At 39.9% G+C, this 26671-nt stretch overlaps 2 protein-coding genes across 7 annotated transcripts in view; one reads left to right on the top strand and one right to left on the bottom strand.

Annotated features, from left to right (window-relative positions):
* The window catches only part of Peak1 (pseudopodium enriched atypical kinase 1), a 209258-nt gene extending 199595 nt beyond the window's left edge, over window positions 1–9663 (bottom strand). For 4 of the 6 annotated variants that reach the window (XM_050119448.1, XM_050119452.1, XM_050119453.1 and 1 more), the window contains exon 1: window positions 8880–9047. The gene's annotated coding sequence lies outside the window, so the exon portion shown is untranslated. Of the gene's footprint in view, window positions 1–8879; window positions 9050–9529 lie in introns of those variants that run through there. The other 2 variants (XM_050119451.1, XM_050119455.1) reach the window with 2 other exon arrangements.
* A 45-nt stretch (window positions 9664–9708) lies between these two features.
* Hmg20a (high mobility group 20A) overlaps window positions 9709–26671 on the top strand; it is a 74294-nt gene continuing 57331 nt past the window's right edge. The window contains exon 1 of the mRNA XM_050119463.1: window positions 9709–9857. The gene's annotated coding sequence lies outside the window, so the exon portion shown is untranslated. The remainder of the gene's footprint in view (window positions 9858–26671) is intronic.

The following is a 26671-nucleotide window of genomic DNA, read 5'->3' as shown; positions in this document are numbered from 1 at the left end:
AGAATATTCTGAAAATTCTAAGTATAATCTCCAGCTAGCTTTTAGAGAACTACAACTTCAACACAGATGTGTGACATGAAGGTCTACAAATATGCAAATATAAAATTTTATTGAGGCAAAGCTTTAAAAAAAACTCTCATGAGGCGCAAGAATGAGCATTCAGCATCCACAGGGCAACTTGGCTTTGCTGTTTTACTCTCATATAATCCTCCAGAGTACCTGCGAAGTGATGGTTTATTGCATATTATGGGAAAAATTATATGTTCTAGAACTGAGCGAACAGTACCCACATGTGGCTACTGAGCACTTAAAATGCAGTTAGCCTGAACTAAGATGGGCTGTATTTGAAAAATATACAACAGATTTTGAAGACAAAAATTTAAATTAAAATCAAAATGTGGAAAAATTTTTATTCAATTAAAATGTATCATAAACTAGTCGATGGTGGCGCACGCCTTTAATCCTAGCATTTGGGAGGCAGAGGCTGTTCGATCTCTGCGAGTTTGAAGCTAGCCTCGTCTACAGAAGGAGTTCTAGGATAGCTAGGGCTACACAGAAAAACCCTATCTCAAAAAGCAACTAAAAAGATACATCATAAAGATTTGCTTCATCTATTTGTACTATTAAAATGTGAGCCCTAGAAACTAGAAGTTACTTATGTGGCTGATATCAGTTCTACTAGACAGCACTGGTAAGAGATTTTGAGACATATTTTGAAATTATCAAAGACCAATACTACTAATAAATCCTTGTCAGTTCTTCTGGTTGTCAGTTCTTAACATCAGAGGTGGGATTTTTTTAAATGATAAATCATCAGGAAAAAAAGGTTTATCCGATTATTAAAAGAAGGAGCTACTTCAAACATCCATTTAACGTACATAGTTTAGCAGTGTAAAAAGAGAAAAGAGAAATACCATTTTTGTAAATGAAAAGAGGCCCTCCACTAAGCATGAAGTTGCATCTCCTAAACCACTCCAGCTCCCACATACCTACCACTGGGTGGCCAGCTCATTCTACTGATTATAATTGACATGTAAACCATATTCCTACTTTATTTAGTAGAATATCAATTAGATATTTTGGAATGTATACACACTAAAAAATTGGATGAATGAAAGCATCAAATTATTAGTTCTAGTTATCTCTAGATGGAAGGACAGATATTCCCCTTTACTCTATGTTCCATTTTAGTCCATATTTTTTCTATAGCAATAAATTCTTTTATCTGAAAATTTATTAATTGGGGTAGGAAGTGCTAAGGAGACGGTTCCACAGCTAAGAGTACATAATGCTCATACAGAGGCCCCAAATTCAATTCCCAGCAACAACACTATGAAGCTAACAACTCCTTGTAACTCCAGCTCTAGGGGATCCCATATCCTTTTCTGATCTCTGTGGGCAAATACATTCATGTACACATACCATCCCCTCCCCCACCACATACATTCATAACTAAAAATAGAAACAATTTTTTGAAAAAGCTTTTCTTTTTTTTTTAAAGATTTATTTATTTATTATGTAACATTCTGCCTCCATGTATGCCCACATTTCAGAAGAGGGCACCAGATCTCATTACAGATGGCCGTGAGCCACCATGTGGTTGCTGGGAATTGAACTCAGGACCTCTGGAAGAACAGTCATTGCTCTTAACCTCTGAGCCATCTCTCCAACCCCAAAAAAGCTTTTCTTATTTTTAAAAGACAGGGTCTCATTCACTATATACACTAGGCTGGCCTTGAACTCTTAAGAGATCTACCTGCCTCTGCCTCTTGAGTGCTGAGACCACATCTCGTTCAGCTTTTTAAAAATTATTAATATGCTGGGCAGTGGTAGTGGTAGATGCCTTTAATCCCAGTACTCCAGCGGCAAGTTCCAGGACAGCCAGGACTACACAGAGAAATCATGTCTTGAAAGAAACAAAAAAATTAATTAGTTAATTAATAATAATAATTTAAAAAGACTATTACTTTTTAAAATGTGTGGTGTAATATATAATGTCAAACTACACTTCAGATCTTGAAGTAAAAAGGATGGAGAGCCAGAGGAAGGGCTTTGTGTACAGCAGGACTCAGTCTGGCCTAGTCAGATAGCAAGTCCCTGAAAATACAGACCACACAGACCCAGAGGAGATAAGAGAGAATTAGTATTCAGTCCTTTGTAAAGCTCTGTGGTTGCCTTTTGCAAAAGATATAAAACACAGTGTTTCCGATGACAAGATTCTTTTGCTAGACATTTGGAAGGCAGAATTGGGGGAAAGAACTACAATTATTATAAATAATAGGAGTCAAATTCTGCTTACACATTTCATTTAGAAAATACACAAAATAAAATTTAAGAATTCAAAAGTTTAACTCCCTAAATCACTCTATTTATAGAATATTTCTGTGCTACTGCTGGTGTGGCTTACAGAATCACAGATGCTACCTACCACTCGACAAGTTTCATCTGTACAGAAAGGAGCATAAAGAAGCGATTTAAATATGTTCTTACCCAGCACAGATCAGAAAGGTTATCAAGCAGCAGGGTCCTCCTCTCTCTCAGTGCTCAGCACGCTAACCTCCTTATGCAGTCTTTTAACTTTCAGGAGTTTTCTTGAAATATTTGATGACAAAGTTTACTACCATGGTTACCACTGTCCCCAAAAGGTAGAGATAAGAAATGGGTGGTGTTAGTAAAATACTTTCTATTGCCTCGCCAGTACCTTAAGTCTTCCTTCCTACTGCCCACTCAAATGAAGCCCCAAGCACTGCCCCCCACCTGTGAGAAAGGCAGGGTTTCATCCTTCCAGACATCCATTACTCCACCGTTTAAGAGTTGCATCATTGCTCTTCCCTTGTTATAAGGTGACCAAATCTACTTTGAAAATTCAAGTGGAAGCCCTAACTGTAAACAATGAAAAGAGCAACAGTCAACGGAAAACTATAAAGTATCACTTACTTCTAAATATAATACTTATACTGTGTTTTGTATTATTTAACAAATACATGATACCAACTATACTTCCAATGTTAGCTCATTATAAAACTCTCTTGGTCCTTGAGTGACTGTAGAAAAAGGATCAGGACACAAAAGAAAACTAAGAAAATCATTTTCCCAAGGGCACAGCTTACAAATGGCAGACATGAGAAGCAACTCCTGGCAATCTGGGCCCAGAATTCACCAGCTGTAACCACAATGCTATGCTTCCAGAGGACCCAGAAAGCAGTATGTCCACTAAAGCCCAGGTAAGCATTCAGTAACAATCTGCTAGCAAATGAGAAGAGAAAAATGGAGTCCACAAGTCTTCATACAACGCACAATTCTGAGTATCCTGAGTTTCCTAACTATCTTCAGGTATTGCTACCAAACTGTTATCTATAAAGAAGTTTGTAATAAACTGGGTTCTGAAATTTACCGGTAAGGTTTGAACTCTCGCTGTTTATCTTACAAACAAGGAATGCAATGGTAAGATATGGGTCTCAGGAATACTGAACAGATTCTCCAGATACAATCAGAAGCCCAACAGCAAGGTCTCCAACCTCAAACAGTTCCTCAGCTTGCTTCATTTTCCTGTGTCTCTCGGCCTCTCCCCTCTCCAGTCTCTCCTACAGGTTGTTTTAAACTCACATTCTTTTCAAACTCTGTTCTGCCAACGCTCTTTCATTCTTAATGACTAATCAAAATCACACAAGACATCCTAGCAATTCTTTCCCTTCCCTCTCTCTATCAGTTTCAAATTTACTTACCCTCCATCCAGCAACCTTTACCACCTCTTTTGCTTGCTGAAAAGTAATACTTTCCATTTGTGATGGCTATTCTTGGTTGTCAACTTGACTACATCTGAAATTAAAACCCAAACAGGCTGAACAAGCCATGGAGAGCAAGCCTATAAGCAGCACTCTTCCACACATCAGGTTCCCGCCTCCAGATTCTGCCCTCTTTGAGTTCCTGTCCTGACTTCCTTCAATAAGGAACGGTGATGTGAAAGAGTAAGCCAAATCAACCCTGTATTCCCCAGCTTGCTTTTAGTCATAGTATTTACAACAATAGAAACCCAAACTAAGATTCCCAAGGCCAAATTCTCCACCTGTGCCCAGGATGTTCATACTCATGCTCATTTCCTTCCTTCCTCTCTCCTCCTCATCCCTTCCTCCCATCTTCCCTCTATGCTCACCTCTCCTCCCTCCCCTACTCTTCTCTCTCTCCATTGATTCTTCCCAATTCCAAATAAGCATGCCCAAGACAATTCATAAAAACATTTTAAGGCAAACATCTTTAAGTCCTCAACATCTGGCTTCCTGTACTTTCTTGCAGAGTCCTTGGTCACAAACACTGTGCTTTCTCGGGTGTGATGACAAATGCTGGCGGTGATCCAAGTGCTGGGGAGGTAGAGGCACAAAGATCAGCAGTTCAAGGTCGGCTTTGGCAACTGGCTAGTAAAAAGCCAGCCAGGACTCCAAGCTATCCCAGTCAAGAAAAGCCAAAAAGAAAAACACTGTATCCTTCTCAATCAGCTAAACCCCTAGCTGTACTTTCAACTTCCTTAGTGCATTACAATGTAGCTAACTGCTCCAAATTACCCTAAATTCCAAGTCACAGAGACTTTATTCAAACCTTATCTTACTTGCCTTTTTTTTTTTTTGGCTTTTTGAGACAGGGTTTCTCTGGTTTTGGAGCCTGTCCTGGAACTAGATCTTGTAGACCAGGCTGGTCTCGAACTCACAGAGATCCGCCTGCCTCTGCCTCCCGAGTGCTGGGATTACTTGCCCTTTTAAATGGTAGGAAACAGGTTGACAACTCCTAGTCCTTCAAATATCCTCCTCTCAACTCCCTAACAAACCCACTCAGCTTTTCTGTTTTGTTTTTTTTGGGGGAGTGGGGGTCCTTTGTTTGTTTTTTCCATCTGGGCTTTATTTGGCATAGATGGTTGACTTTCCCCATTAGCTTTGGCCCCATCTACCTAGAAGCTTCTAACACAAACGTGAAAATCATCCTTAACCTTCAGCCTTTGTCTACTCATGCTTTCATTAGTTTATGAGAGGCAACGTCACTGCATACATCTGGATAAAAGATGATAATTTGTAGCAGTGGGTTCTCTCCTACCATGTGCATCCCAGAGATGAAAATAGGTTAGCAGCAAGTACCTTTACCCACTAAGCCATCTCACCGAACCCAATCTTTTTCTATTCTATAACATATTTGTCCTATCCTACTGATAATACTTCCCAAATCTCTCCTACATCCACTCTCTCCTCTACATTCCATGCCATTTCTCACCAGGAATAGTTTTTTTTAAAACTGGTCTTGCTTTCAAGTTGTGCCCCTTTCTAATCCAGCTTTCATTTCTGTCAAAATGACAGGTCTAAACCAACTGTGGTTGTATTGCAGGATGGTTTGCTGGAGGTGGTGGTGAAGCACTTTGTTTTTGTTGTTTATTTTATGTGTGTGGGCGTTTGGCCCTCAATGTCCTCTGACACCAGAAGAGGGTGTCAGATCCCCTGAAACTAGAGCCACACATGTTTGTGAACCAGCATATCAGTGCCCAGAATTGAACCCAGGTCCTCTGGAAGAGCCATCTCTTCAGCCCTGTTTCCGTTTTTTCAACTAGAATTTCACAGCCTTCAAGGTGAAGTTAAAATTCCTAAGCTTGGTTCACAATCAGTGACTCATTTGCCTCTGTTCCAAAGCTGCGCTGTTGATGTATAGAAACGGAGTGTGTGAATGTAGCTAGTCTTAGTTGAGATGTGCTAAAGTGTAAAAATACCACCAGATTCTGAAGACTTTGTATGAAAACGAGAATGTTAAATAACTTCGTATTATTGCTTATATTGATCACATGTTGAAATTATGTTATTTTAAAACACTGGGTTAATTTATGAGTCTCGACTTTTACTTTTATAAAACACAACTACTAGATTTTCTATATTCCATACATGACTTGTGTTTGTAGTTTTTTTTTAATACAAGAGCACTAGGATAAAATAGGTTCCTTCTTTCTGAACTTAGTTGATTCATATATTATTCAAGATTAGCTTGAGTAACTAAGATTCCAGAACATCCCCCACAGCCAAGAATCCAAGTCTGAGTCAACAAGCCTTCCTTGTACTTTCCTCGTTCACAGGCACCTGTGCACACACCTGTCATATATCACACCGTATGATAATTACCAGTTCCCAGCTAGCTCCCCTCCTAAAGTGTAAGCTCCTGGCAGAAACAGTATCGTTCTCCATATACTCAGGTCCTACCACCGTGCCCAACACTTCAAAGGACATCCAAATACTCGTCTTTTGTTCGGATGTGAATTTGGCCTGAAAGTTACTAGAATATTCAGATTCTCCAAGGAGAATCTTCTTCCCTAAGAAGCCTGTACCTGACGCTCTAATAATGGGAAGACTGGAGCATAGGAATCACAGTAAAAGACAAAGGAGAAAATGAGGTTCACATCTACATTAGCAGTGAAAATGGGGATTTGCGAAAGTGATATGGAGCCTCAAACTCGTATTTGGCATGCCAGGGGCCACAGTTTGATTCCTAAATTGCTTTAACAACCCATCCAACAAAAGAGTATGACTTGGCAGGTTACAACACAAACAGCTAGAGTCCAGCACCTGTTCCCCTTAAACAGCAGCACATCGTTACAGTTGAAAACAACAACAAATCTCACTCTGAAGCAAATGCTAATCTCATGATGCTTCACCATGGAGCAATTTAGAAGAGTTATTATATGAAATGTGCCAAAGCCTGAATTTATGGTTGATGCTTATTTGGCGAATATGGTTGGCACTGTTAGTTGTTAAAGGGAATGCATGCAAACAAGCAAATAAAAGTTTTTAAGCTCTCAGACTTAAATATTTACATTACCATAAATGTACGAAGATAAATGTTTATATGCATATACATATAAAGTATTTCAGGAACACAATTTTTAATGTGACTGTCAGAAAACAGTTATGAAGTGGCATTATTTCTTTATGGGCCTCAGGACAGACTCTTAAAATGAATTCTGACAGAATGTTAATGGGGTAGAAACACTACTGTGGACGTTTCTCTGCACCACTACTAGAATAGTTCAGCACCCGAACAACTCAGAGCAAGCTTATCTTTGCCTGTTACCAAATACGTCTCACAACACTGGAAACCAGCCAAACAGAAATGTGGGTTCCTCCATGGGGTGGGAGAAAGGAGGACTGCCAACCAAAAAGCTTGAAAGAAAATAATCTAACCATTTCCCCTCATAACATAGTCATGTTACTCTCTCCAAAATAGAGACATGATAAAATATTTTCTCTTCTTCCCCTCTGACATCTATGGGAAGGGGATGTTTGTTTTTTACATAGTTTGTGAGCTGGTCATAGCCAGAACTCACTGGCAGTGGTATGAACGCTGTTTCCATTGTTAACTGTTAATCTCTCTGATAAGGCTACTAACTCTTATCTTGGAAGCCAAGAAAATGTACCTCATGTACCTCACCGGCAATTATAGTTTACTGAAAAAGTCACCAAAGAAGTGCCAAGCATTCTGGAAAGTAATTACGGTAGCCAGTGAATTGCAAGATCTAAAATGCTCTTGAGATTACAAAAGAAGCCATCATGAAGTGGGTATCCAAGATTGCTCATGGAAAGTTTTACCCTTGTGGATAATTCAAATTTGGGCTTTCTGGGTTGTTTTTTTTTTTTTTTCCACTTTGCAGAGAGCAATATGTGTTCTCTAGACTACACACTTCATTTATCGGGGGAGGTAAAGGAGGGACACTGTAGCTGAACAACAACGACAACAAAAAGCTGCCAAACAGAACACTCAAAGCAATTCCAATTCAGGTGAAAAGGCTGCTCATGTTCATCATCCAGTGACCTAAAAATAGTCTTTTATGTAAGTCGCCAAGTATTTAATTGAAAGTGTAATCTTATCACATTCAACAGAGGCAAAGAAAAATGTACTGGGTTTTCTATAGTAAGGCCAATAAAGATGAAATCATAATTTTCCTCTAACTCATCTCCATCCTTCAACAACAGCCTTCCAATAACTCCATTCCACAGCTCTGATTCCTAAATTTGGGTCCTTTGAAAAGCGAACTGCAGAAATGAGACTTTGCGGGGGGGGGGGGGGGGGCCCCTCTTTGCTAATGCTCTCAGCAGTCACAGCAGTCATTAACGTAGTCCAAGAACGAAATCAAGCTCTCCAACGGATGGATGGTGCATAAGATGGGGGGGGGACGGGACGGGGGACCGAGAAGGGGACCCAGTTCAGATGGCAAGTCCTCTTCGAAGGAGAAAAGGAAAGTCGCAAGAACCCTGAGTCAAAGGGAAAAGAAAAGAACTGTCTGACCCATTCTCTCCAAATCCCAAACCCTAAGCAACCCAGTAAGTCCGCAGGCGTTAAGGGCTCACCAGCCAGAGCGTGAAGTGAGCAGGCACAGAGCCACCGGTTCCGTCCCGACTGATGCTACAAGGCTGACCATGATCCTCCCAGGTTTGGAAGCGGAATGACCATACAGACTTGGCAGAAATCCTTCCTGCCCCAGCCTCCCCTCCCGCGTCCAGCTCCCCTAAGGCTTCACTTTCCCCCGAGCCTCGCAGCTCAGCCCCGGGAAGTCCCTAGCCACCAGGTTCCAACTTTCCCTCCTCTGGGGGGCGCCGCGCTACCGGGACCATGGCAGCCAGGGTAGCGAGGCCTGGGCCGACGGGGGGCACGAGAGGGCTCGCGGTGCCCACGGGGCGCGTGGGTGGCCGGGACGCTGCAGCCCGCGCCCTGCAGGACGCACTGGTTGCTGAGCCCCTGCGGCGCCGCCCAGTCCAGATTCCCCTAGGTCCCCGTCCTCACCTCGAGGCGACCCTGGCCCCATAAGCCTGCGCGCGTGGGAAAGGGACCGGAGAGTACATGGGCAACCCTGCCCCCGTTACCTGAGGGGAGCACACGCCGTTGCAATGATCACCATTGCCGCCCGTCCCGTCCCCTTACTGGTGATCGCGGCCGCCGCCACCGAGCAACTGACACAACTAACTAACTACTCGCGGCCGCGGAGTCCACAGCGCGCTCCCGGCCGCTCGCAGTCCGCCCAGCCTACCAGTCTGCTCGCTCCTCCCAACCCCGCACGCCGCCCCGCCGCGCGCACCCTCGGCCGCTTCAGTTCTAGAGATAGCGCGCGGGCGCGCGCACCAAACCTCGGCGTCTCCGAGCTCCCCACTCAACCCCAAGGGAGGAGCTGACAAGAGGCCACGCCTCTCGGAGTGCCAATATCCGGAGAACAAGACCTAGAGAAGGTCTGATTGGTTGATGGGCGGGACCAAAACTAGAGGGCGTGGCAACCGGGACCTTGAGCCCACGTGACAGGGAGTTGGGATTCAATTAAACACCAGTGGAAACTAACAGCGCAGTTTTGGACCTTTTCGGGGCCTAATCACCTTGTCAGCCAGTCGGAAAGTACAGAATAAGTATTCGCAAAGACTTTAGTACATTATAATTACCAATTTAAGTCCCACTATTTTTGAGAGCCTTAGCTATGAAAAAGAAAACTACATTTCCCAAGAACCTTCGCGAAAGTTAGTCTCACCTTGCGTAGTCACGTAGTCCTTCGCCGCATTGGGCAAAATAATCCCTTCATTTCTCTGAAAGTATCGGGAATAATTTTTCACGTCTCTCCTCACCGGAACAATTCTAAATGTAACCACGATAAGAGGAGTTAACTAACTGGAGGTGACTAAGTAATTAGGTAAAGAGTAAGAAAAGACACCAAAATAAAGTTCTGCGGAGGAATTTCTGTCAAGCTGTGAGACGACGGAGTGAAGCGTGAAGGCGATTGAGAGGGGCTGAGGGAATTGTCCTCTGTGCAAGGGACTTTGGTTAGTCCCCAGGCCTCTGCCTGCCCCTACCGTCAGCAGGTCAGTAAGCAAGACGAGCTTGGGGGTGGCCACAGTCGAGATGTCCTTCCCCCTTTGAAGATCATCCCTCTTTTGCTACTGCTGTTATTGGTTTGTCTTGGTTTGAGGCCCACTGAATGGGGGCGCCTCACTTCCGGCTGGGGGAAGGGAGACATGCTGTCATAGGGGAGGGGGGAACATAACTCACTTCCTGTGGAGTAGGATGCTATTTGGGGGGTGTCCAAGCCACTTCCCGTGCTGATGAGAGCCAGACAAGGTGTTGGTTTGTGCCATTCTCAGAGAGAGTTCCTACAGCCTTGGGGGTCACAAGTTCGGTTCTTCCCCCAAGCTGTAATAATCACCAGGCCACGATCTAAATTTTTGTATTTTGTCTCTACGTATGATATGGAAAATTTCTCCACAGCAAGACTTTGTTAATGCTTTCTCCAAAGAATTCAAAACACCTTGTTAAAATTCTCTGCAAGACTCCATACTTTGTTGTGTGACTCGTGAGGTGCCCACTCTTGGACCCTAGTCAAGTGTGGTCTTAACTGAGTCAACTAGCGTGGTCTCTGCCTAGACATGGAAGCAGGAACTCTTTACCCACTCAGTAAAGGAGAAAGTTTATTAGTTGGCGTACCGAATGGTTCACATGAATTACGAGGCATTTTCATTTTTGCAAAGGGAAAGGGGTATCATAGTGCAGTACTCAAATTTGATGTTACGTTAATAGATGTAATTAGTACGTTACATAGTTAGACCTGCTACTTTAGGACTGAAGGATTTGCCCCGTGCCTGAGAACAATGTCAACCTAAATATCGTTATCATGTAGCTTATGTGTGGCGTTTATGAAAGATGCATTTTCCTTGCGCGCTCCCCACCCCCGTAATTTAATTGAATTTGTCACTGATTTAAAACCGAGGTCTATTTATTGTTTTATGGCATGGCACAAGGATGATGGGTTCAGCTCACATGTTGAGTAAGGAGAAAATAACTCACAAAGAACAAAAGGTGAATAAGACAGAATTTTCTGCTTTCCTGTATTCTGTTTTTTTTTTTCTTTTTTTCTTTTTTACAAGAAGCAGTATCGGAAGTGGTATGAACAACAGTTTGAGTCTGTGGCTTCCCTTGTAAAGCAGAATGGCATATGAGTGCATGTTTGCTGGGCCTTACTTTCTGAAACCTCAGCCTTTTAAAATGCAGGATATGTTGAACCTGAAATCACACTGCCTTCCACTATTAGATGCGCATATATCTAGTCACAGTTTGTACTCACAGTAGTAAACATTTTAACTAAACATGAAAATAATTTTTTTTACCTTAATGTGAACATTTTTTAAAATAAATCAGTCTTAGTCCTAGAAACGCTTATATGGCACACATAGGAACTCCCAGAGACTATGGCAGCATCAACAGGGCCTGCACAGATCTGCACTAGATGGGGTCTAGAGCTAAAGAGAGAAGTGGACACATGCCCTCATCCCTAACCCACAGGCTATCTGCAATTGATAGCCACTTGCAAATGAAAAATTAGTTTTCTCAGAAGGAGTTTCACTGGGGAGACAAACCACTCATAAGGATAGGCCCCGTGCCCAGCAGTAGATGGTCCAGACAACATGAACTCAATGCATCTTTGGAGAATCAGTGTTTTTTTTTTCTTTGTGTACATGTTATGGTTTCCGGTATGTTATGGTTTCCGGTCTGGGGGTTTTATGGGATTCCTGTGTCCAAATGTGTGTGTGTGTCTGGCTCCTTTTCTTGTTTGTTTTGTTCTATTCTGCTATGTTGTATTTTATTATTCCTCAGATGCCTGTTTGTTTTCTAGTAAAGGCAGAAAGGGAGTAGATTCAGATGGGAGGACAGGAACTTGGAGGACTGGGCGGAGAAGGAAAACTAATCAATATATATTTTTTGAGAAAAATCTATTTTCAATAGAAGAAGAAACAAATTATTCTTAGACTGAAAGTTTAGCTAAATAATAGACCACTTGCCTACTATATATAATATGAGCCCTTGGATTTGGGGTCTGATCACCAGTACTGACAGTACTAATAAATTAGCCTGTTTAGGTATGTTGGTGCATCTCTTTAATCCTAGCACTCAGGAGGCAGAGGAAGGTAGAGCTCATTGAGTTCCAGTCCAGCCAGACTTACACTGTCTGCCACATCTCAAAAATAAATAATAAATAAATCAGTCAGCTGGGGGAGGGGATGTGGTGAGTGGTGGAGCACTTGCCTCATATGAAAGGACTTCCCTTTCATCCCCAGAACCACCACCAATAACAAAAATTCTGAGATGCTAAAATCAGTATTTGAAAGACTACAAAATTGCTGCAGTAGTTAATTTTTTAAAGATAAGGCAAAACATTGTCTGTGATTGTTGATAGAAAGTTAGGACCATGTGCACGGCACCAAGAGGATATTAATTGACTAGAGAGAAAGTATTCACTGTGTTCTACGTTAATGCAATATACTAGATGTAATCACTCTGAAAAATTAACCATAGTGTTAGGAATTGAAATATGGAAAGATGGTAGAACTAAATGAGAAAGAGAAAATAATGTCATAATATTGGTTGAGGTACAGTATTGCTATTGCCGTTGGGGAACAGCCTTGGAAAGCAAAGGAGTTTATTAAATTGATCCTGAAGATATTTGTGGAAGACATGCAGTGTAATAGGAACAAGACAAATTGCACTGGAAAGACTCGTGCGGCTTGAAGAACTGTCTGTTGAGAAGAAAGCAATATAGAAAGTACATATCAGGAAGATGTTTTGTGATAACTGACAGTTATGCATTGGTCCCATCAAAGAAGAATTATTAGATACACTGGTGAAAAATAGAGAAGGAAGCCTGTGTAGCCCGTTCCTCCTCCTCCTCAAGAAGTATTTCTGTGGAAAGGCTTATCTTCTTCTGAGGGATTTTCCCCCTTAACTGCCTAGTGTTGCTTTTTTTTTTCTTTAACATGTTCCTAGTGACAAAATTGGGAAGAGAAAACCTATTTGTAAACATACTGTTGCTTCTTTAAGTTAATAAATTTTAGGTTTTCATTTCACTGCTTGCCCTCGATAATACAGAAGTTGTTGATTGTTCTTAGAGTATCTGGAGTAAGTAACCATTTTATTTCCTTAAAGCAGCATTGCATGCACTTCTTGGAGCAGTTTGAAACATTAAAACAGTAGGCCAAAGTTCTCGAGACCATCGCACTGAAATTTGATCATCCGCAGAGGTGCCTCTTTCCTCTTGTTTACCCTGTCCTGTGAAGCTGACGCTAGTGTTTTATAACAGGCGGCTTTACTTCGTTCCTTGGTGGTGGCGGTTTTTTTGGTTTCTGCTTTGTAGTTGATGGCTACCAGTTTAATGGTTTTAGACTTATTGTTTTGCTATCTTTTATTTCTGAACGTTTTATGTATTCAAGTGAGAAATCCTCTTACATGGTTTTTTGTGATCTTAACAAAGCTCAATACTCATGTATATCAGTCATGTTTTTGTTTCAAGTACAGGAAATACAAATACCCTTAGTATATTCTCTTGGAGCTTTCTTCTTAGTAGACACATCAAAGCTAGAATTTTGCTTACTTGATGTTCTTGAGTGAGATATGTTCAAGCTGGATTAAGATGCATTCCTAAATTTGATATCTCCTGATCTTGTTTCTAAGCCATTCTAAAATTCGTTTTTAACATTTCCTTTATTGTTGCACGTATCATGATTTTTCTGTTTTAACTTGCTTTGTACTCTGTAAGTATGAGTGAACAGTGGGAAAACTGGAGATCAGACTGGCCTAGATTCAGAGCTAGTCTTTGTATTTTATTAGCTTCATCACCTTGAGCAGTTAGCTTCCATGAGCCTTCAGTTTCCCTAATCTAAATGTGACTCCTTGATGAAAGGGGGTATTATTACATGGGAACCACTTGTTGTAGACCTGGTAGTAGGAGTTTGAAGGATGCTGTTTTTTTAACCCAGTGATTCTCAACCTTCCTAATGCTTTGACCCTTTAATACAGTTCCTCATGTTGTAGTGACCCCAACCATAAAATTATTCTGTTGCTACTTCATAACTGTAATTTTGCTACTGTTGTGAATTGTAATGTAAACATCTGATATTCATGATATCCGATATATGATCCCAAAGGGTTTGAGACCCGTAGGTTGATAACCACTGCTTTAACCCTTAGGCCTGCTTCAGCTATGCTGGCTCTTGGGATTTACCCATTATCTCGTTTAAGCTCACATATAGAATACAATGGTAGGTTCATTGATATTCTGCCTTCTGTCAGCATGCTCATGAGGTAGTCAAGGTTTTATTTCTTATGAGAAGGAAAAGAATCACAGATTTCAATTATTTTACAAAATATACTTAGTAGTAATGTTTTAAAAAAATTAAGGAATCATTAAAGTACTTTAAATTTATTTTCCCAACTACTAAGGCCCCTCACACTATGACCATGTCTTTCTTTACATTTGAAACTGAATGATGTCTGAGGAGGAAAATTCTGCACGATACCCAGCCTTTCTCACTTTGTTCTTGTTGTCCTGTCGGATGTACTTCCACTTTTCCTGGGAATCCCCATCTATTAACGTTCTGCCTTGTGCCCTCTCTACATATTACCTCTCTACATATTACCTCTCTACATACTACCATCTACATACTACCCTCTACATACTACCCTCTACATACTACCATCTACATACTACCTCTCTACATACTACCGTCTACATACTACCATCTACATACTACCATCTACATACTACCTCTCTACATACTACCATCTACATACTACCTCTCTACATACTACCGTCTACATACTACCATCTACATACTACCATCTACATACTACCTCTCTACATACTACCATCTACATACTACCTCTCTACATACTACCGTCTACATACTACCATCTACATACTACCATCTACATACTACCTCTCTACATACTACCATCTACATACTACCATCTACATACTACCTCTCTACATACTACCATCTACATACTACCTCTCTACATACTACCATCAAGAAATGTTTTCTGATGTCTGCCTGTGTCTCCCTCTACTCCCAAATCATCTATGTTCTGTCTATTGATCCTCCAGAGTATTATGTCTTTATCATTGCACTTAATATCCAGTGTTCCTGATATTTATTTTACTTATTATTATATAGATAAAATGTCCTCCCAGAGAAGGCTTATGGACTATACCCTGTTCATCTCTGGGTTCGCTGTCATACCTGGAATAATGTCTCTCATAGGCATTGAATTAATGTATATGGAGTTTAACTGGTACTAGGGTTGTAGTGAAATTAATATGTAACTTTTATCTACTATTTATGCTCAGCATGAAAGATTATGGCCAGTATATAATAGACACTCATACATCTGTATAATGTGTGGTAAATCATTATGTTCCCATTTATAAGCATTCCATGGTGTTACTGTCATATATTAAACACCTGACACATGTTCATAACTATGAGAATTGATCTCTGCAATCAATGTAATTGATAAAAAGTAATTTGTAACTTGCATGTGGACTCATCTAAGTGAGTGATGGGAAGACCAGCACACATGGTATAGGGAGAGAGTTCCCTGTTGTCCAAACACAGAAACTAAGTAGATCTTTAAGCATTTTACATGCTTAAAATGAAACGTTTACTTGCATGAAAACATTTTGATCATATTTTTCCCCATTACCTTCTATTATCCTTTCTCCTCCTGAACCCTTTCCTCTTTCCTAACAGATAGTCCCCTTTTTATTATCATGTATTCTCCCTCACCTAAAATCCATATACGAGAAAAAATACGTGATACTTGCCTCTCTGAGTCTAGTTTATTTTTGTTTAACATAGTGATATCCAGTAGGAACAACATGATTCTGTTTTTCCTTATTAATAAAGTATTATTTCATTATAGATATATAGATAGGTAGGTAGGTAGGTAGATGATAGATAGATAGGTAGATAGGTAGGTAGGTAGGTAGGTAGGTAGATAGATAGATAGATAGATAGATAGATAGATAGATAGATAGATAGATAGGACCCAGGAGTAGTATAACTGAATCATGTGCTACTTTTGTTTGTAGGTGGGTGTATTTTTTTTTTATCATTGTTTTTGAGCCAGGGTCTTACTATATAAACCGTGTTGGCCTTGATCCCCTGGAACTAGAGTTAGAGACAAGTGTGAGACATCGCGCAGGTGCAGAGAATTGATCCTGGGTCTCTGGAAGAGGAGCCAGTGCTCTTAACTGCCCCTCAAGACAATTTTGTGTTTTTCTGAAAGCCAAGGATATTGACTGCTTTTTCAAATATTTAAGAGCTATTTATATTTTTAGAAAATTTAGCTCATTTGTTGATTGGATGATTTTGTTTTTCAGTGCCTAATTTTTTGCAGTTTTTTTAATCTATTTGTCTGATGTATACTTGATAAAAATTTTTCCTTGTTCTGTCTCTTTCACTCTGATGATTGTTTTTTTTTTTCTCTACAACAGCTTTGACTTCTTCCTTCCCTATTTTATTTATTTCCCTTGTCTACTGTTCCAGCTAAGACTTTGAGCACTGTATAAAAACAGTAAAAGTGGCCACTTTGTCTCATTACCGATTTTAAAGAAAATGCTTTTAGTTTTTCTGTGTTTCGCATGATGGTGGATATAGGTTGAAATAATGTTGGTTTTGGGAGTAGATTTTTGGTTCGGTTTGGTTTTTTGAGACAGGGTTTCTCTGTGTGGCCCTGGCTGTCCTGGAACTCGCTCTATAGACCAGGCTGACCTCAAACTCACTGAAATCCACCTCCCTCTGCCTCCCAAGGCTGAGATCAGAGGTGTATACCACACCACCTTGCCAAAATAATGGTTCTTCATGTCCTGGATTCTCCACAACTTTTATCATGAAAGGGTGTTGAACCTTGTCAGGGCCTTTTCTGTGTCTACTGAGAGCATCATGTTATTTCTGTCAAGTCTAATGGTATATTTTATATACTGATTTGAATATGTAGAACCAGCCTTATACCTTTGAATAAAGCTGATCATGATATATACTCTCTTCTTTTCTATCCATAGATGTATTTATTTTGTTTGGGGAGAATTCATGTGGAAGTCAGAACAGTTTGTAGGAGTTTCTCTCCTTCTGACATATAGGTTCCAGTATTGAACCTGGGCTGTCAAGTTTTGTCTGCAAGCACCCTTATCAGTTGAACCTTTTACCTGGCACATGTATGATCTTATTACTATGTTCTTTAATTGATGTGGGAGTGTCATATATCAATCTGTTGATTTCATTGGTTAAGTTATAATAAACCAGCTGCTTGGCCTCATGGCTGGAACATAGATGGGAGGAGTAAACAGAATAGAATTCTGGGCGGAAGAGGAAGTGAGGTCAGACTCTGCTCTGCTTCCGGAGAGACCCGACAGCTCTGCTGGAGCAGAGACGCCATGCTCAGCTCTCCCAGGCAGCTGCAACCCACGATGGACTTAGGCTAGAATCTTCCCGGTAAGCGCACCTTGGGGTGCTTACACACACCATTAGAAATGGGCTAGTCCAGGTGCGAGAATTTGCCTGTAAGGGCTAGAGTTCATGGGCCAAGCAGTTCTTTAAATGAATACAGTTTGTGTGTTGTTATTTCGGGCATAAGCTAGCCAAGCGGCCGGGGTGTTGGGGACACAACCCCGCCGCCGCTCCTATTTCAACATTTAATTCAGTACGCAGATATTTTATGGAGAATTCTTGTTACAATAATCATCAGAGAACTTGGGGTATACTTTTCTTTTTTGTTGTGTGCTTATCCTGTTTTGGCTTACTTTGTAGAATGAGTTTGGCAGTATTCCTTCTCTGTCTAGTTTGTGGGAAGGTTTGAGGAGTATTAGTGTTCTTAGTGCTACTACCTTACAGGTTTGGGAGAATTTGGTAGTGAATCCAACCACTATTATTTCCTTGTAAGACTTTTTATTTTTAGATTCTTATGGACCTCTTTATTTTGTTTGTGGCTTCTTGCTTTAATTTTAGCAATTCATATATGTTTATGAGTTTATTAATTCTTCTAGATTTTCTAGTTGTATGGAATATAAGTTTCGAACTGTTCAATCTTCCGGACTTCATTGGAGTCTGTTTTAGCTCCTCGTTTTCATCTCTTATCTTATTAATTTGGGCTTTTCTCTTTCTTTTGGTTAGTTTAGCTATGGATATATTAATGTTTGTCTTTTCAAAGAACCTATTTCTTTTGTTTAATACTTGGAATTTTTAAAATTCCTTCCCTGGTTTCTTTAGTGGCCCACTGGCTTTTTAAGAGTGTATTATCCAGATGTATTGATGTAATTTCCAAAGTTTTTACTTGCTATTGATTTTTAGATTTAGTCTACCATGATAAGATCACAAAAAAATGTTCTCTTTTGTATTTGTTAAGATTTTTTTTATGTTCCAGAGTGTAGTATATTTTAGGGAAGCTTCCATGAGCTGCTGAGAAAAATGTGTATTCTGTATATTTTAGATGGGATATTTTGTTTATTATCTGTTGAGTCCATTTGATCTATGCTGTAAAGTTTTTGTTTTGATGTTGGTTGATTGACTGGCTAATTGTTTGTTTATTTTTCTTGAGTCTCATATATCCCAGGCTTACCTCAAACTCCTTATTGTAGTTGATGATGACCTTGTATTCCTGATCTTTTTGCCTCTACCTTCCAACTGCTGAAGTTATAGTCATGCATTCCCATACCTGGTTTATGACTATGAATTTTCTTCATTCATCTTGAGTTCAGGTGACCTATCTAAAGATGGAGAGTTAGAAGCCAGGCAAAATGATACCTACCTGTATTTTAGCCTTCAAGAGCTAAGACACAGTGATTGTTTGAGGACAGCCTGAGCTATATAGTAAGACCTTTGTCAAAAAAAACTTAGGTAGGTAGATAGATGATAGATAGCACAGTAGGGTATTGGAACCCACTATTTTTTAAATTAGGACCTCTTATATGATCTTATTTTGTTCATTGTTTGTTTTTCTGAAATTAGGACACCAATATTTGGTGCATCTATATTTTCAACTGTTATATCTTCTTCAGTTGGCCCTTTTATTAATATATGATGGCCTTCTTTGTCTCTTCAGACTAATTTTTTTTTAATTTACTTTTCCACCATCTTAATAGCTATGCTAGCTTGTTTTCATCTTCCATTTGCTTGATAGGTTGATTCTCATCCTTTAGTTCTCTTGACCCATGGGTGTCTGCCAGTGAGGTGTGTTTTGGAGATAGTGGATAGTTGGATTTTGCACCTCACTGCCTGAGTCAAAACCCTGCTGTATATATACTGTATATATTTCAACTTAGTTTCTGGCACACTGTATGCCACACTGCCCCCCAGATGTCTCTTACCCTGGAGCTAGGGCAGGTTCAGACTCCCTGGCTTGTGCTTGTTCCCCATTCTCACGTCCACAGGGTAATTCAGTTTTGAGCAATAGATTCTCCCTCAAGATGGTGCCTAACTACTACCATCTCAGTCATACAGAGCTATAAAATGAAATCACTGTCTAACTAAAACCTGCAGCTAGGTCTGAGGCTCCTGTGTTTTGTTCCAAGGACAGGATTGTCCATCTCTTCTCAGCAGGGCTGTCTGACTTAACTCCCCCTGCTGGGGAGCAACAGCTGCAGCTCCTTCCAGCAGTGCTTTCCTTGCTGTTTTTAGCTGTCCTCTCCCAGCTTTGTGAAACTCTGAGGCTTTTCCTTTGTCCCTTCAGAAGAGAGTCTGATCCTGTGCTGACTCTCTCTCCTTCAACTGTCCGCAGCATCTGTTCTGCCATCTTATAAAAAGCTGAAGAAAAAAGTGAGTCCACAGTTGTTGTTTTAATTCTTCCATTTTCTTCAGTGTTCCAGTGATGGTTCAAAAACGTGCTGTTGAATGAGGTTTTCTATCCTGCCTAGTTTCTTTCCTCCCACCAGGTTCCATAGCTGTTTAGCCCCCAAAGAAATCACACAGAGGTCTATATTAATAATAAACTGATTGGCCCATAGCTCAGGCTTCTTATTAACTCTTATAACTTATATTAACCCATTATTCTTATCTATGTTAGCCACATGGCTCGCTACCTTAAATAAATAGATTTAAAAAAATATCCAACTACTTCATTCTTGTCTTTCCCAGCCTCAAATTTCATTTCTCCTACTTCTTTCCCTTCTCCACATGCCCTTTATTTTTCCATTTTATAATTTTAATTTTATTCTCTTGACATAGACCTTTAATTGTTGTGACATCACAATTACTACAGCTTTTTGGGAAAGCAGTGTATCAGCATTAATAAAATGTTCATACTATTGAGCCAATAATTCCATTTCTACTTTATTCTGAGAAAATATTGCAACTGAAGAAATATGTAAGGCATAAAATAAAATGTTAATATCACTAATACCTATATTATCTTTTAAAAATCTGAGAGGCTGGGAAAATAACTGTCAGGAAAGTGGATCTTTAACACCTACATAAAAGTTGGGTGTGGCAATGCACACCTGCAGCCCCAGATCCCAGCCCTGCGGAAGCAGATAAGAGGATTCCTGGGACCTCTTAACCAGCCAGTCTTTATTGAAAAAGCAAGCTTCACGTTGTGAGAGAGACCCTGTCTCAGAAAATTATGTGGAACATAATTGAGAAAACTGTTAGCAACCTCTGGCCTCCACATGTGTACACATATACATATATAACCATCCCTGCATACACACAAAAAATAATAACAGTGTTTAAAAATTAAAAGCACTTAAGTATCCAGCAGGTAGCTAAGTAAATGTTTATGCATCTTCTCATTTTCCCCAATAATTTCTTTTGAAATACATTCAAGGTGTTATAAGGCTTTTTTTGCTAAAGTAAAAATGAGAAAATTAAATATAGACGAAAACAAAATAGAAAAACTGGTGTGATTAGCATATATTTCTGAAAGTTATATTTTCTGTATTATAATAAGAGAGTTACTGGGCAGTTACTGGTATCAGGGACAGTATTAAAACAGTATTATAGGGGCTGGAGAGATGTCTCATTGGTAAAGAACACAGACTGCTCTTCCAGAGGACCCAGATTCATTTTTCAGTACCCACATGGCAGCTCACAACTGTAACTCCAGTTCCAGGGGATCTGACACCCTCACACAGATAGATATACATGCAGGCAAAATACCAAAGCACATAAAGTAAAATTTATACGAATTTTAAAAAAAAAAAAAAACAGTATTACAGAAAACACTGCTACTGAGAATATTACTGCTCTAGAGTCAAATCCTAGCTGTACTCTTACTATGTGGTCTTATAAAGGAAAGAGGTGAAGTGAGGAGATGCCTGCATGGTAAAAACACTTATCGTTAAGCTCGAATCCCAGGATCCATCTGGTGAAGAGACACAACTGACTCCCAGGGTTGTTTTCTGACCTCTACACATGTGCATAACACACAAACACACACACATGCAGAATAAGTAAGTAATGAAATTTTAAGAAAAGTAGGGAGGTAATACTGTGTCTACATTAAATTAATCTGAAGTGTCTGTGCACAGTAAGCCCTCCAGTGGTTTTGTTGTCAGACATCTTACATTTAATTTTCCTGTTCTCATAAGAACCTTATGAGACTGTTATTTTTCACCATTCATAAGAGAAAATTTGAATGAATGTTTAATTATTTTGATTAAACATTTTATCAGATTAACGGAGAAGCCCTTGTTCTTGTGGAAATAGTGTATTAGTTATTTTTGTTGTTGTTGTTGTTGCTGCTGCTACTTTGTTTAGTTATGTAATGATGTGTTGCTGTTTCACTTTGCCTACCTAAGGCACCTGATTGGTCTAATAAACTGAATGACCAGTAACTAGGCAGTAGAGGGATAAGCAGGGCTGCAGGCAGAGAGAATAAATAGGAAGAAGAATCTAGGAATGAGAGAGAAGAGAGAACAAGGGAGAAAGGCAAGTAGATGTTCTGGGTCAGAAGTCAGCCGCCAGACAGACAGACAGACACTGATGAGACAGGAAAGTAAGATACACAGAATGAAAGAAACATAACCCCCCCCCCAAAATGTGATAAAGAGAAACAGATTAAAACAAGGGCTAAGATAAGTCGAGCTTTCATAGCTAATAACAAGTCTGTGTCTCATGATTTGGGAGCTGATTGGTGGTCCAAAGAAGCCTGCTACAATATGAAGTTTGGAGAAGGAATTCAAATAACAAGGACAGAAGAGGTTGAGCTCCCACAGTGAAGCTAAGAAACCAGTAGTCTAAATTTATTTTCTCCTCAAAGTATTTGTTGCACAGGGTCCAGAGCTATAATAAAACTCACTTTATGTTACTTTGAGCTAATAGTCTTAAGTGATTTGTTAAAACAGCAATGCAAAGCTATTGCAGAGGCATTGGGGAAATGATGGGAAAGTCTAGAATAAATGTAAGTAGAGGGATGAGAAAATTAGAACACACTTGTAACAAAATGCTAATAAAGATACAACACCTCAAGCTACGTGTAAATTAGTTATAGCTATTAGTAGGAATTTACTGCCTTGAATGTGTATATTAGAGAAGAAAAATGTCAAATATCAGTGATTTAATTATGTCATGGGGAAAAAATGGCAAACCAAACCCAAGGAGGTTGAAGAAAAGAAATAGTGAAAAGTACAAATAAATTAAATTGAAGACAATGTACAGTATATTATATCCAAACCAGAAGTTGGTTCTTTGAAAAGATTCAGAAAATGTGTAGCCCTCTGGCTATACCAATCAAGGCAGTGGGGTTTAAGTTATCATTATCAGGGACGAAAAGGAGACATATCTTTGTTTTCAGTTGTTGAGACAAACATCACTATACCTCTAACCATGATCCTCAGTATTATAGACATGAGTCATGAGCTACCTTATCTGGCTGAAAAAAGATATTCTTTTACAGATAGTATAGATGTTCAAAGGGGTGAAGAGACAGGAAAAACATCATATGAATAAATTTTAAATTTTAGGCTAAATGAACAATTTGTTAAATACATGCCACCCAAATTAGCCCATGAAAAATAGAATAGCTGAATGCTTATTTTTATCTGTTAAATTTAATCCATTTTAAGTTTTTCCTGAAGAAACTCCAGCCTAGATGGCTTTATCAGTGAACTGTTGTTTTCTTTTCCCAGAGGCAGTTAGTGCACTGCAGTGATGGCTATATTATTGAAGTCTTAAAAAACTGTTTAGGCCGACACAGCAGCACACGCCTTTAATCCCAGCACTTGGGAGGGAAGGGCTGACAGAGCTCTGTGAGCTTGAGGCCAGTAAGGGCTATATAATAAGAATTTGTCTCAAAAAGCAAACAAAAAATGTTTTAAAGAGAAATGAGCCCAGCTTTACTCTTCTATGGAATGTAACTTGTTTTATTAGATTGGCAAACCCTTAATGCGAAAACTGGGCAGTGATGTTTTTAAGAAAACTTAATAATAGGCCAGTCTGTTTATATATTATTTAGGGATACGGGTATCTAAAAGACTCTCCAGGCAATTAAGCCAATGAAGGACTTTTAAAACTCTTGCAAATAGATTTAAAAGACAATCAGACATCAAAATGACAAAATATTTGAATAAGCACTCCACAAAAGAAATTATTCAAAGGTTTATAATGATCATATTGGTGTCAGAATACTGCAGATGTAAGCCACAATGAGAAGCCATTGCATACCCATTATTATAGTGGCTAAAATTAAAAAGACTGGAAATAGCTCAGGGTATTGGTGCATACCTATAATTCTGCCACTTGGGAGTCTGGATCAGGAGGAGCCTTTCAAATTTAGGACCATCCTGGTCTACATAGTCTACATAAACATGTTATGGCTATATAGTGAAACCTTGTCTCAAAAACCCAAAAATGACCAATAAAAATAAGACTGACAGTTTGAAGAACTGGTGATACGGAAATGCAATTTATACTTCTGGTAGATTCAAGACCTGTTCCAACCCATGTGGAAATTAGTTTGGCAAGACAGTCTAAAAGTTACAGCTCCTCAATGTATTAGTCAACAGAAGACCAAAAGACAGGAATGGACAAGAATGTTCATAGCAGCAGCCTAAATGCCCATCAAGGTAGAATGGGTTAGCAGATGCCTTTTATAACAAAACAGATGATTATCATGTGTATATGTGAACAAAAGAACCCTGACAAAAAATAACTACATACTGCATGAGTTCAGTTTCAAAAACGGGCAAAACGAATTCTGTAGTATTAGGTCTCATGATGCGTACTTTTGTAAGGATAATGCACAGGAGGGGCATATGGTAGGGAATTTCTGCCTTTTAATAATCTCTTTATCCTGGTGTGGCTATGCTGCAGGAGCTCCTTCTGTTCCTTTAGCCAATAGCTGTTGAGATACCAGCCCACTGGGTGTGGTCTCTTTCTCTTTAAAAAGTAGCTGCAGCCCTCTGCTCTCTCTCTTGCTCCAGTGACTAGACTTCTTTCCTGGCTGTTGTGTAGGAAGGTGTTCTGTAATTTTTTCTCCTCAAAAAATAACCCTTTGAATCCAAACTGGTTTGGGATTGTTTGGCGCTTTATCTGGCACACCACATTGGGTGCCATTCTGTAACATGAGGGGCCAGCTTGTTGGGGTTTCTGTCCCGCCCAGTACCCCACAGCCGGCAGGGTCCCAAAGAAAATCACACAGAGAGTCTGCATTAATTATAAACTGATTGGCCCATTAGCTCAGTCTTCTTATTAGCTCTTGTAGCTTATATTAACCCATTTTTCTTATCTATGTTAGCCACATGGCTCAGTTCCTTTCTCAGTGGGGCAGATCACATCCTGCTTCTTCCGTGGTCTGGGCAGGAATGGGGGAAGAGCTTCCTTCTTTCCAGAATACTCCTGTTCTCATCGCCCTGTCTCTACTTCCTATCTGGTTGACCTGCCTATACTTCCTGCCTGGCCAATCAGCATTTATTTAAAACATGATTGGCAGAATACAGACAATTTTCCCACACCACTTAACAAAAGCAAAATCTCTTCTCCAAAGTAACATACCTTTTGACTTCAATTTTGAAGTCAAGGTTTTTCAAAATACCTATCTTGGATTAATCCAGCAGCATTTATAAGCAAATATCTTTTAGCAGCTGTTGCTCCTTGCTCATCATTCAAACGATTCAAAGAGAACATAATAACATACAGTATCAAGATTCTCTGTGTGTTTTCCATCTTTATGTGTCTTTATTTTAAACTCTTTTATTTTTAATTTTTGGCTTTTTGAAACAAGGTTTCTGTGTATCTTTGTCCTGGAACTCACTCTGTAGACCAGGCTGTCCTTGAACTCACAGAGATCCTCCTGTCTCTGCCTTCCCAGTGCTGAGTCTAAAGGTGTCTGCTACTATACCTTGAACTCACAGAGGTCTATCTTCCTCTGCCTCCCAAGCTTTGGGATTAAAGGCTAGTGCTACTACACTTTGAACTCACAGAGATCTGTCTGCCTCTGCCTCTCAGGCATTGGGATTAAAGGTGTGTGCCACCACACCCAACTACTCTATTTTTTTTAAATGTGTAGCCCAGGCTGGCCTCGAACTTGTGATCCTCCTGCCTCTGCCTCCTTCAGCAAATCCTACCGGCATGTGCCACCACAACCAGCTTTGGGTGATTGCCCAGGTAGCCAGTTGTCTCTGTGATTTGTTGCATGTTTTGGAAGTTGTTTGATTATACTTCCTAATTACTCAGGTAACATTATTTTCCTTCTCAGATCTTCGATGGGGTTGTTTTGATTTGCATTTCTATGATGACTAAGGATGTTGAACATTTCCTTAAGTGTCTTTTAGCCATTTTAGATTCCTCTTTTGAGAGTTCTCTGTTTAGATCTTTACTCCATTTTTTTTTATTGGATTATGTGTTCTTCTGGTGCCCAATTTCTTGAGTTCTTTGTATATTTTGGAGATCAGACCTCTGTCTGATGTGGGGTTAGTGAGGATCTTGTCCTATTCTGTAGGCTGTCGTTTTGTCTTTTTGACTGTGTCCTTTGCTTTACAGAAGCTTTTCAGTTTCAGGAGGTTCCATTTATTAATTGTTTCTCTCAGTGTTTGTGCTGCTGGGGTTATATTAGGAAGTGGTTCCCTGTTCCAGTGCGTTCAAGTGTACTTCCCACTTTCTCTTCTTTAAGGTTCAGAGTGGCTGGCTTTATGTTGAAGAATATATCAGATCTTAAACTCCTGGTTTTTCCTCCTATTTCTAACAGCTCAAACAACTAATTTTCAAATTAGAAATCTTGGGATCAGAGCTGCTGAGATGGCCCACCAGGCAAAGAAAGGTGTTTACTGAGAAGTGTGGCAACCTAGGTTCACTCCCTAGGAGGTGGAAGGAGAGAACCAACTTCCAAAATTGCCTTCTGCCCTCCACATACATGCTGTCACAAACCTCCTGACATATATACACATAAGCTACATAAATGTAACTGAAATTTTTAATTTTTTTGTTTTATGTGTATGGGTGTTTTGCCTTCACGTACATCTGTTCACCACTTGGGTGGCTGGTGCCCATGGAGGCCAGAAGAGAGCACTAAATCCTCTGCAATGGAGTTGCAGACAGTTGTGAACTGTTATGAGGATGCCAGGTTATCTGGGAGAGTTACCAGTGCTCTTAACCAATGACCAATCTCTCCAACCCCACATGTATCTAAAAAAGAAAAAAAAATTCATGGGGCCATCATTCCTGAGACTGCTGCAGAGCTCTATTGCTTCTGCTTCCTAACTATCTCAGACCCCTGCCCTTGTCCTGTTCAATGCCACTGTCATACTATGGTCGGCTATTGTGGCAGCTTCCTGATGGTCTGTCTACCTTCATTCTTTCTCTTCCACTGTTTACATAGAAATCAGAATGATCCTTTTAAAAGCATAACTATCATGGAGCCC

Source organism: Alexandromys fortis, unplaced genomic scaffold, assembly GCF_014885135.2.
Source record: "Alexandromys fortis isolate MF-2015 unplaced genomic scaffold, M_Fortis_MF-2015_v1.1 scaffold_167, whole genome shotgun sequence".
NCBI lineage: Eukaryota > Metazoa > Chordata > Mammalia > Rodentia > Cricetidae > Alexandromys > Alexandromys fortis.
The sequence above is the reverse complement of the archived record's forward strand: the minus strand, read 5'-3'. Positions and strand labels throughout refer to the sequence as shown.